A 12,052-nucleotide genomic window follows, 5' to 3' on the forward strand; every position below is an offset into this window, starting at 1 on the left:
CATTTTCCTTGTCTTGATACAACAAGAATAGGCCGTAGATCTTAACAGCTGAATGCTGTAAACGGAAGTCTATGAAAAACAAGAAAAATTGTTCTTCTGATGGGCTATATGGCTGAACCTAAATCTGGTACAAATTTTTTTTCTGAAGGTATAGGCCTGTCAAATATAAGTGCCCTTCAATGTACATGTCCTAATGAGGGTTGCACATATCTACTAGCAAACAATTCCAGCCTGCATCTCATGGAAACTATCACCACTTATTCAATCACTAGAAGCAAACAACTTACTGCAACACTTTTTTTTAATCTACATCTAATGTTCAACTCCACCCAGAAAAAAAAAATTATGTTCTTACCATAACGTTCCATCCATCTTTGATACACCAACAAGAATACTCTTTGAATGTTACACTGAATGCTGTCTATCTAAGAATAGCCTTAACCTGATTTCCTGTTGTATGTGTTGCATGCCTCTCCCCCTTTTTTTCTTTCTTTCTCTGTATTACCAGCTGTGTGCTTCGGTTTGCCCCTACACCAAACAACTGTATTTAATCCGCTGGACGCCACAGAAATTAAATCTAACTAAAGAAGTAGCTACTGGCTACCCGAGAGACTTTTCCCATCCTATAAGCCAGTGAAAGTATGTATCATTATAACTAAGTGTTATATGCAACTTGATTAATGTTCAAGCTTCTGCTAGGTTAGTCAAAGCTTCCTAGACAAGGTAGCCAGCAGCCAAACCCCCCCACCTAATTAATCTCCTTAAAGTATCCCTACTTCTAACTCCTAACCTCTCTTTTCTATCTGGTCCATTTCCATCTTTCAATTAGCCTGCCATCACCTATAGAAGCCTTCACTCTTGCAATTAACTTACTGGCCACTAGGTGGCGTCACTCTATAAACTATTGTATTCCAATTTGCTACACACTTGCTAATCCTACCTCTAGCTCATTGTCCCCAGCTTTTTCACTGACCTTTTTACCATCTCTCCTTATTCCACGTATCCTTTTTCCTGCTATTCTCTAACAGCCTTAATATCTTCCTACCAGCTTCGTTATTTTTTCTCTCACTCTCTCCCTCTCAAACTCCCATTCTACCAAACTTACCTGCTGAATTTCTCAGACTTCACTGATTGTCTTCCTTGACAGAACTCTCTCTAGTCTCATCCTGCTCCGTTCGCCCTTCGGGCTCCCTCCGCTCCCCTACCCTGCCCCCAAATTCCACCTGCCCCCAGTGCTCCTACATTTATCCACCTACAGAACAAACCCTCCAAAATTTACACCCATCATACAAAACACATAATTAGTACACCCAACCCCTTTCTTTCACAACCCACCACTCAAACCATCACTAATCACTCATTCTCCTAACACCTATTCTACTACTATTTCTACTACTATTTCTCTACAGTACTTCTGTTTCCTACCTCCCATTTCTCTATTCAACTCACCATCCTTAGAATGTCTATCCCTATAATCCCCCACAAAATTCAAATTTTAATGTGGGTTTTCTTATTACCCCCCTCTAGCCACCACTTATCTCATTACCTCCTATGAATATTCTCTTAACAATACCCTACCATCACCATACAAGCACACCTCATCACCTACAAAACCTTCTTCTTACAACTTCCTAAATATCATTTTCAAACCCAGCTACCAATTAGCCAAATATCATTGACTTACACATATTAACTTCTCTAACCTAAAAGCTAGAAAAGTATTTGATTTCTACTGCAAGGCACAACAACCTAAACCTTTAACACCCTATCAATCTCTATTAGATGGTGACATCCACCCAAACCCTGGCCCTAACAATCACCCTACCACAACAAATAACTGCCAAGACAATTCTATAACCCCATCACCTACCAAACCTACCAACTCACTCTTAATTGCACATCTAAACATACGCAGTATTTGTAAAAAACATTGCTCAACTTCATGCCCTCTTACAGGCTCATCCATTTGATATCCTATGTTTATCAGAAACATGGCTAAAACCCACCATTAAAGACGATGAAATCTCCCCACCTGGCTATAATATCATCAGACTCGACCGTACTTCCAAAAAGGGAGGAGGAGTAGCAATCCTCTATAAAAATGAGCTACAAGTCAGTACACTTAATCTTAACTTACCCACAAACACTAGTGCAGAAATAATTTTCTCCAAACTACAGCTAAATACAAGTAAAGCCATAAACATAATCTGTGTTTATCTTCCCCCAGGGAACAATAATAATACTCTAGAGTATATTCTCAACTGGCTTTCTAGTAATATCCCACAAGAAACCATAATTCTTGGGGGCTTCAACATTGATTGGAATTCCTGTACAAATACCAACCCCACCACCCATATTAACCTTTATGGCTTTTCACAACTTATAAAATCCCCTACCAGAACTAATAAAATCAATAACAAAGCAACCACCTTAGATTGGATACTTACTAATACTCCTCAGCAAACCTACACAACAGGAATCCTTCCAGATGACCTTAGTGACCATTCTCTAACATATATTATCAGACATAAAACCAACATAATATTCCCTAACACCTTCCGAACAATACACTCTAAAAAGCATTTTAACCCAGAACTTTTCCAAGCAGAACTCAATCAATGTAATTGGACACCATTAAAAACTCTCCCTCTAAACGAAGCAGTGGAATACTTTAATTCTACATTCTTAGCCATCATGGATTATCATGCTCCAACTCATTCTATTAGAATCAAAGCTAAACCAGCCCCTTGGCTTACCAACAATACTAAACAAAAAATCCTACTTAGAAATAAATACTGGGCAAAATGGCATACTACTAAGAATCTGATAGACCATCAAACCTTTAGAGAACATAGAAACAGCACAAAAGGAGCCATCCTGCTAGATAAAAGAATTATCTCCAACTACAACAAACCTCTCTCAGACAACCAAAACAAATCTGGACTAGTATTAATAATCTTCTCTACCCAGGCCAATTGATCACACCCAATCCTCAGGGTACTAACCCCAAGAATCCGATACAAACTGCAAATGCCTTTAATTTTTTCTTCACAGATACCATCCAAACTCTAGCTAGCCACCTATCACCTGATATATCTAACCTACCCACTTCTTCTACTAATCCACCCCCTCAATTCCACCCCAACCTGTGTTTACTTCATACATTTCCTCCCTTCTCCAAAAATTAAAACCTACCTCCCCATCAGCCGACAAACTCCCAGCAGAATTCTTGCAAAAAGGACCTAAGGCCATTGCCTACCCTATTTCCATTCTGATAAATAGATCTATAAGCGAAGGAGATGTCCCATTAATCTGGAAAATCTCTCATATCATCCCACTACATAAAGGGGGAAACTCCAATGACTTCTCCAACTATCGTCCCATAGCTTTACTATCCCCTATAGCCAAAATTATGGAGAAATGCATCCACAAACAAATTCTCAACCACCTTCTCCAAAATAACCTACTTGCTAACTGCCAACATGGCTTCAGACCTTTCCATAGTACCACCACTGCCCTGCTATCATTTTCAAACTACATCAACAACAACCGCAACAACAACTGTCTTTCATCAGCAGTCTTCATTGACCTATCCAAAGCTTTCAATATGGTTAACCACCAACTTCTCCTGCATACACTTAAGTCTCTTTCACTTGATTCTCTATCTTTGAACTGGTTTACATCTTACCTTGATAACTGTCAGCAGGCTGTACTCTGGCAAAATGAACTATCTAATCACCTCCCAATCTCCCTCGGTGTCCGACAAGGCTCTATTTTAGGCCCACTCTTATTTTCTATCTTCATTAATGACCTGCAATCTGCTATTCCATACTCCACCTGCATTCAATATGCAGATGACTCGACCTTAATCTGCTCAGCTACCTCACCAACCGAACTTCAGTCCCTTACCCAAAAAGCCTTCAACACTGTAGAACAATGGTTCTCTCACCGCTGCCTCCTCCTAAATCCCCAAAAAACTAAATTGCTACTTTTCACCTCAACCCAAAAGTCCATCTCTTCTCATTTCAATCTCACTTCTAATAATGGTACCCTTATCTCACCTGACCCTACCACTAAACTGCTAGGAATAACAATTGACAACAATCTAAACTTTGATACACACAAACGCTACAATAAAATTAATTAATAAGAAACTGGGATCCCTTTACAGAATCAAACCCTATCTTACTCCAGAAGCTAGGTCTGCTATAGCTAGAACTCCCCTTTTATCCACTCTGCTCTACGCCGCTCCCATTTATACTAATATCTCTAAAAATAACCTCAAGAAACTAACAACTTTCTATAATAATATTGCTAGATTTGCTACAGGCTCTCCTTTCAGAACCCATCACTGTCTTAATCTTCAACAATTAAACTGGCTTGAATTCCTTAACCAGCTTCAATTTCACCAGCTTACAATAGCTCATAAGACCCTGTATCAACCTAGCAATACTTCTATACTCTCTAGCCTCATCACACCTTATAATAATCTCAAAAATCTACGTTCCTCAAACAAACTGCTGATTAATACTACTAAATCCAACAACTCAGCAGGTGACTCCTTGCTCTCCAACTCTGTAGGAAAATTATGGAATAAACTTCCTTCCAATATCACAGCTCAGACTTCTCTTTTTCTTTTTAAAAAACATCTAAAACCATATCGCAATAATCACTGGCTATGCACCTGTACTAACCCTGACTAACTGTCCCCCCCCCACACACTCATCTTACCCTTCCTTCATTTACTACCTATTACAAATTAACAATCCATCCTATTGTACACAAATTATATGTATATATGTATATAAGTAAAATTTATCTCGGTACCTTACAGAACTGGATTACTATTCTACATTATTTGTTAAAACTTTTGTATTATCTTATATTTTTTTGATTTTTTTTTGACAACAATGTATAACTTCTAATCTTTTAGCATCTATTAACTCTGTACAAATACGTGGAGCTTTTCACCCGGGCCTCTACTGAAAATGGACATGTATCCAGCTAGACTAGCCCGGTCAACAAATGTAAAATAAAATAAATAAAAAACAAAATAATAAATCTGAGTTGTTGCTTCATTTGTCTTCAACCTGCGGGTTTCAGATCTGACTTGGCCGAATACTCCGGCCTTGGAGCTGAAAGCTGTGCTTCTCCTATCCTACCCATAATGCCCTATTCTCCCTCTATCCCTCAGATCTCGTTTGCTGCTCGCTTGAAAAGCTGCAGGGTCTGTCATTGAGCTATCTGTAGGGTATCTAAGTTAGGGGCGTGTCGATCTAGATACCTCCTGTACTATCTGTGCGGTTTTAACCAGCGCGCACTGACAGCAGGAATAAATTAATCCCCAGGGGTCTTTATCCCTTTTTCTGCACCCCCCACAATGTAATCCACTTCAGGTGCTCAAACTCCCATCAAGAAAGGGTCCGAAAAGGGTAGGGATTGGGACAAGAAGAAACAGTCTCCCGACAAAGTCTCTGCCCCCACAGGAGAACCTACAGCTAAAGCCCGCCCATCTGCCTCAGCATCTCCTTAGCTCCAATCCCCTCGCTTCTCCCTGGAGCCCGCAGGTCCCTTAGCCAAGTTCCCTATTCTGGCATCACCCAGGCACCACTTCAGGCCGGGATCGACAGCCTCTTCTGCGAGGTCCTCCCGTAGCCTTTCATAGTTTGAGGTGGACAGGCTCATGAGGAAATTTCTGAAGGTAAAGATTCAGGTGGGAGTTTTACTTGCTCCGGCTCCCCCTGGAGCCAGGGGTACTGAACCAGTTTTCATGCCTATCTCTCCTTCTCTTATCCGCCCATCGGTGATGGAGCCCTCGGGTTTGAGGATCCTGGGTTTTGTGACGTCTGCTCCGGCAGGTACGTGTACCTCAGCACCAATGGTCTCCCTGAGAAGTTCAGCTCCAGTGTCTTTGGGTCTGACTGACTCTCGGAGCCGTAGCTTTAGAGTCAGGTCCAAGGGGTTAGCTTCAGCAGCCTGTTTTTCTGAGCTATCCCTTCCTCTCTGTACTTTGGCTCTCGATAGTTCGGCTCAGACTCCACCTTCGGTGCCGTGCACATTGAGAATTCACGGGGCTTTGACATTAATTGAGCTGGCTTTGACTGAGTTGCCCTCGGCATTTGAAATAGTAGAGAGGGTTCTTTTGGCTCCAATGAAATCCTCGACTCTTCCACCCCTTTGGACCCGACCCTTCTCCCAGCTGAATTGCCTGTGCTGGATCCTTTGATGCTGTCCACTGTGGGACAACTTGTTCCAGGAAGCTTTCAGGTGGCTCTCCTGCAGGAGCACCCTGTGTCTTCTGACACCTCCTGGAACATCCCCGCGAGGAGGTGTACAGGAAGTAGAGGCACTTGGATTGGAAGGAACTGGACATGGCAGAACCCATAACCAAGCACCCGGATAAGATTCTTTAGAGTGTCTGTGGATAGGCTCCACTAGACTAAGGCTGTCCCAGTTGATGATATGGTGGTGGCAACTGCCACAAAGAAAGAGCTTCCCCAGGACAGCTCTTCCATTTGCTCTCTGAACAGGGTGTCTAGATCGGTGGACCAGTTTGGTAAGCAGGTCTGATCTTTAGCGACCTCTTCCCTGCATGTGCTGAATTACTTGGCTAATGTGATCAGGCTTCAGAGAAAGCTTGGCAGAGATGTTTCTGAGTCCATCCTGGGGTCCATGTCTGAAAAGGACAAAAAGGTCTTCTCCTCCAGAACGGCCACCCTTCATGCTAGTTCCAACACATCCATGAGGTTACTCTTGCATACTGTAGAGGGTTCCTCAAGTGTGGACGATTTGTGCGTAGCCATTAGGCGCCATGCCTGGATGAGGCTCTGTGAATTCTCGGAACCCTTCAAGGCGTCCTTTATCAATGCGCCCTTTGATGGGTCATCCCTTTTGGCCCTACGGTCAGGGACACACTCTCCCAGTGCGAGAAGGACTTAAAGACTCTGTCTGCCATCGGAATATGCCCTTTTCCAGGAACCAGTGTGGAGGTAAAAAGCTAGGGGGAAATGAGTCCAATGGCAGGCGCTGCCCCCGCACCAGCCCTTTCAGCAGCCCTGAAGGGTTACTTGACTGCTCTACTCTGGAGGCAGTCGGGGGACATCTCTCCCTTCACCCAACAGCCTGTAAATTCAACACTACCAATCGTTGGGTGATCAGGAGAGAATATCCAGAACTTATACCATTCCTTTCTTCCAATCCCCAAAACCATCCAATACCTCCTCAATATGCCACCCCATCAAAGGGAGGCGGCAGCTCGAGAGATCACAAAGGTGCTGGAGAAGAGAGTCATCCAACCTGTTCCCCAAGACCAGTTTGGATCCAGCATCTATTCCAGATTCTTTTTGGTGCCAAAGAAAATGGGGGACCTCAGACCAATTCTGGATCTCACCTCTTTAAACAAGTCAGTTGCCAAAACAAATACCAAATGGTTACAATTCAGTTCATTGTGCCATTTCTGCAGAAGGACAATTGGATGTGCTTTGTAGACCTTCAGGATGCTAAAGACTCCCTGTCCGGAGGGTGAATGGAAGAGCTCTCCTCCCACATCAAGATGGACAAGTGCTCCAGAAAGTTCCTCCACTTCCGTCTGGGAGCCAATCACTTTCAATTCAGAGTACTCTCCTTTGGACTCAACAGAGCCCCCAGGGTGTTTACCAAATTGAAGGAAGTAGTCCCAGCTCACCTGAGGCTGCTTGGATTCCATGTGTTTCCTTACCTGGATGATTGGTTCCTTATTGCCCCCACCAAGCACAGACTCCTACAAGCCAGGGATTTTTTTCTCCACCTAGCTGCAACCTTGGGCATAATCGTAAATCTTTCACAGTCAAGATTGGATGAGGTCTAGGTCATAGACTTTATAGGAGCTCGACTGGACACAATTCAGTGCATGGCATTTCTACCCCCAGACAGAATTCAGTCGCTTCAGTCGCATGAGAGGCAGATTCTCATCGATCATCCTCCCCCAGCCTTTCCTGTCCTCAGAGTGTTGGGGTTGACGGCTGCGACCATTAGTCTTCTTCCCCTTGCATGCCTTCATATTAGAGTACTTCAGTGGACCTTAGTGGTGCAATGGACCCTCCTCAAACTACCACTGGACTACCACAACAAACTTCGAGACTGCAAGCAGTCTCTTCTTTGGTGGCTTTACTCTCAGGATCTGTACTCAGAACGTCCCTTACTCTCCTCTCATCCCAAGGCCTCGGTGACCACAGTTGCCTCCCAGCTGGTGGGGGGGGGGCACTATCTGGGTCAGACGGTCCAAGACACCTGGTCCACTCTAGAGAACAATCTGCATATAAATGTCCTTGCATTGCAAGCTCTTTATGCCTCTCTTCCCAAGAGGACAATTGCTATCCAGACGGACACGTTGGTTGTCTGGTACATCAACAAACAGGGGGGAACCAGGTCTCATCCCTTACGTCAAGAAGCCATGAGACTGTGGGAGTGGGCGATCTCTTTCAACTGCTTTTCTTGTCACAACACACATTCCAGGGAAGTCAAACATTCCAGTGGATAGGCTCAGCAGAACCATTCTGATGCCTCACGAGTGGTCTATCAATCCATCAGTGGCGAACATGATCTTCCAGAAATGGGGTCAGCCTTGCTGAATCTCTTTGACTCTCCTTTCAACGCCAAGTGCAGCGAGTACTTTGCCCTGATCCCCCCACAGAGGGAGTCTCCCAGAGACACTCTGGTCCATGCTTGGTACCCCCAGTCTCCTTTACGCATACCCTCCTCTTCCCCTGATATCCAAATTCCTCCAGAAAGCTCAGAGGTTGAAGGGCAAAGTCATCCTCATTGTCCCATTCTGGCCTCAACAAGTTTGGTTCCCATTTCTGTGGTCTCACCTTGTGTATCCAACCTGGACTCTCAATCCCCTCCTGGATCATCTGTTCCACCCCTTGGGAGACTGATACCCAGAAGTCCTCAGCCTGAAGCTGACTGCTTGGCTACTCCACTTCCTATGATGGCTACATTTGCTGGGCTGTCCTCCCTCATTCAGAAGATTTTGATTGCATCCCATGAAGCCTCTACCAAGAAAATTTACTAGAGCAAATAGAAGAGGATTTACTATTTGGAATTAACAGCACCAGTGAGATCCTTTACGGCTCCAGTTCCAGCTATTTTAGACTTCTTGGCTCATGTCTTTAATAGTGGGGCTAGCTTTTCCACGGTTAAGGTGCAGCTGACAGCCATCTCTAATTTCCACATTGGCAAAGATTCTTCCTCCCTGGCGTCCACCAAAATACGCAAGACATTTTTGAGGGGCACCTTTCTACTTTGACCTCCAATTAAGGATCCTAACTCCACCTTGGGACCTTACTTTGGTGCTACAAGCTCTGGTTTCTGCTCTCATTGAACCAGCGGCCACAGCTGTTTTATAATTCTTGTCTTGGAAGACGGCTTTCTTAGTGCCCATCACCTGCACTAAGAGGGTTTCAGAACTTCATGTTTTTTCCATAAAATCCTCCTGATCTGTTTTTCTATAGAGTCACTCTTCGCTATGCCCAAGACTGCTTCAGAGGTCAACATTAATCAAGTGATTAATCTCCCTGTCTTTTTTCCCCAATTTCCAAAACGGGAGAATACAAATTTCATCTACTTGATGTTCACAGTCAGATGCAATTTTACTTGGACAGAACAAAGTCTTTCAGGAAAACAGACCAGCTTTTTGTCTCATTTGCTACTTCCAGACTAGGTAGACCCATCACTAAAGTGACCTTGGCTAACTGGATCTCAAAGTGTATTGCACTGGCATACTCTAAGAAAGGCATTCCTCTTCCTAATTAGGTCAAAGCACATTCCACTACATCTGTATCTACCGCTGCAGCCTTCTGGTCTAGAGTGCCTATTGATGACACATCCCTTTACAAGTTGAATGCCTATTCCAGGAGTAGGGTATCTTTTGGCTCTGCCGTGCTTCGGAATATCCTTCCATGAGGGCCACCCAGGGCTTATGTAGCTGGGGACTCTGTCCCACAGGTTGAAGATCAAATGAAGACAACTTCAGATAAAAAGTTATGTCCATACCAAGGTTCCAAGGCTGGAGTATTCCGCCGAGTCAGTTCCGAAACCCACAGGTTGAAGATCAAATGAAGACAACAACTTCAGATCACAAGTTATGGACTAAAAACTGTTACAAATAAACCATCTTTTAAACAGTTACCTCACCAAGTCATGTGATCTAAGAATTGGTCTTAAATGGACACCATCTTTTAAACACGGTTACATCACCAAGTCATGTCATCTAAGAACTGGTCTTAAAGGGACAGTTCCATTAAGTCCCTTCTTACCGTCTGCATGTAATTCTAGAATCCACTTAATCGCTTTACATTCTGTTTTAATCCTTAGATCATCTTGTCTATTGCTAGGCATTAAGTAATTCCAAAACTAAAAACTTAAAAGTATGACTGGTGTCATTCTCTAGAACATGTTTATACACTGCATTATGAACAACAGTCTTCCTGATGTCATTTAAATGTTCTGTATTTGAAACAAATATAAGTACTTGTGTGTATTCATCAGTTCTAATAAAAACAGCTCAATCTTACATTAAAAAATGTATAATCAACCAATGAAAAATCAGGGAAATTCACAAGCCTTTTTCACTTAGCAAGTGGCGAGCAATAGAAACACAATAAGAGCCGGCAATGTAAAAACAAAAAACACTATTTATTCGTAAGCGCTTTTGGTGAGAACTGTGCCTCACCTTCTTCTGACAAACAATAAATCAATTAACATTCTTTTTGTAAACTGTTTAAAACCAAATCGTCCAATTAATCTTAATTAAAAAGGCAAGTGCCTATGCATATCAAAAACTCCCACTTTTCCGGGTGTTCTGAAAATTCCACTTTGCAACCAGTTTCAATAAAGCATAAATGAATTTATATAAAACTGTAGAAGTATTATGTTAAAAATACAAATACCCTAACTATTTGCATAAACACAAGCTAAAAAGAACCCAGTATTGTGGTGAGCAGTCGACCGAAATGCGGTCATTTGGTCTTATGGGTACCAAATATTAAATATTTTAATCTCTTTACATACCAATAAAAATAGATCACATCACCTTTGGGTATTATATCCTAAAGAATTAATATTGATATTCCCAATGGCTAAATAAATAATGAATGAGTAATAAATAAATAATAAATAGTGGGTAATCTAAAATTACCCAACTGTTAAAACAGTCAAAATGCTTCTTAGGTAACTAAACAGACAAAGGACTAATACATGTGGCCTAACTAATGAAAATATAAGTATTTATGTTTTATTAAAAATGTCCATTTTAGTGTCATGCATACTTAAATAAGAATATCATATTTAAATTAATATAAGATGTAATACAAGTAAAAATCATCTCTTCAAAGCATGAAGTTTCAAAATACATTTGATAGATAAATTTTCATTGAGGCCTGGGAAGGTATGTGCCCCTGTCTTGATTTGCCACATTAATTCATCTCTGTCACCTGCATATCAGAACCACCAAGTAATCTAATAAATCTCCATGGCTACCAGCAGTTAGTCCAAATTCCAACTATATGTGATAAAAAATCTAAAAAGGAATCCATCCTTGACTGGATCCTAACAACCCCACATTGTACCCCCACGCAGGCCGTCTCCCAGACACCTTAAGTGGCCACAACATAATATATTTTATACATAGTAGAACAAGCATATGCAAAACCACTAACTATATATCCACTAGAAATACAAAAAAATTCTCTCGTAAGGTCCTCAATACTTCACTCTAACTGTGACTGGACCCCCTTAAAAACCCTCTCACTTGTCCAGGCTATAACATATTTCAACAAAACATTTCTACAACACCTAGACACTGTTGCTCCACTGTGCAAAATCAAGGTTAGAACCTCCACAAACCCCTGGCTCAGTAAAGAAACCAAACAAATCCTCAAGTCCAGAGACGCTGCTTGGCTTTACTATCAAAAAAAACAAAGAAACACACAGCCTAAGTACCAAGAACTGCGCAACCATGCAAAAAAATGCATTAGGCTGGACAAAAAATACTACTACACGACATTATAAACTA

At 42.2% G+C, this 12,052-nt stretch overlaps 1 protein-coding gene across 3 annotated transcripts in view; it reads right to left on the reverse strand.

Annotated features, from left to right (window-relative positions):
* Nucleotides 1-12,052, reverse strand: part of ATP11B (ATPase phospholipid transporting 11B (putative)) — a 2,792,721-nt gene that overhangs the window by 1,235,613 nt on the left and 1,545,056 nt on the right. The window lies entirely within an intron of this gene.

This window comes from Protopterus annectens, chromosome 4.part1 (genome assembly GCF_019279795.1).
Source record: "Protopterus annectens isolate FY-2018-M chromosome 4.part1, PAN1.0, whole genome shotgun sequence".
NCBI classification, from domain to species: domain Eukaryota; kingdom Metazoa; phylum Chordata; order Ceratodontiformes; family Protopteridae; genus Protopterus; species Protopterus annectens.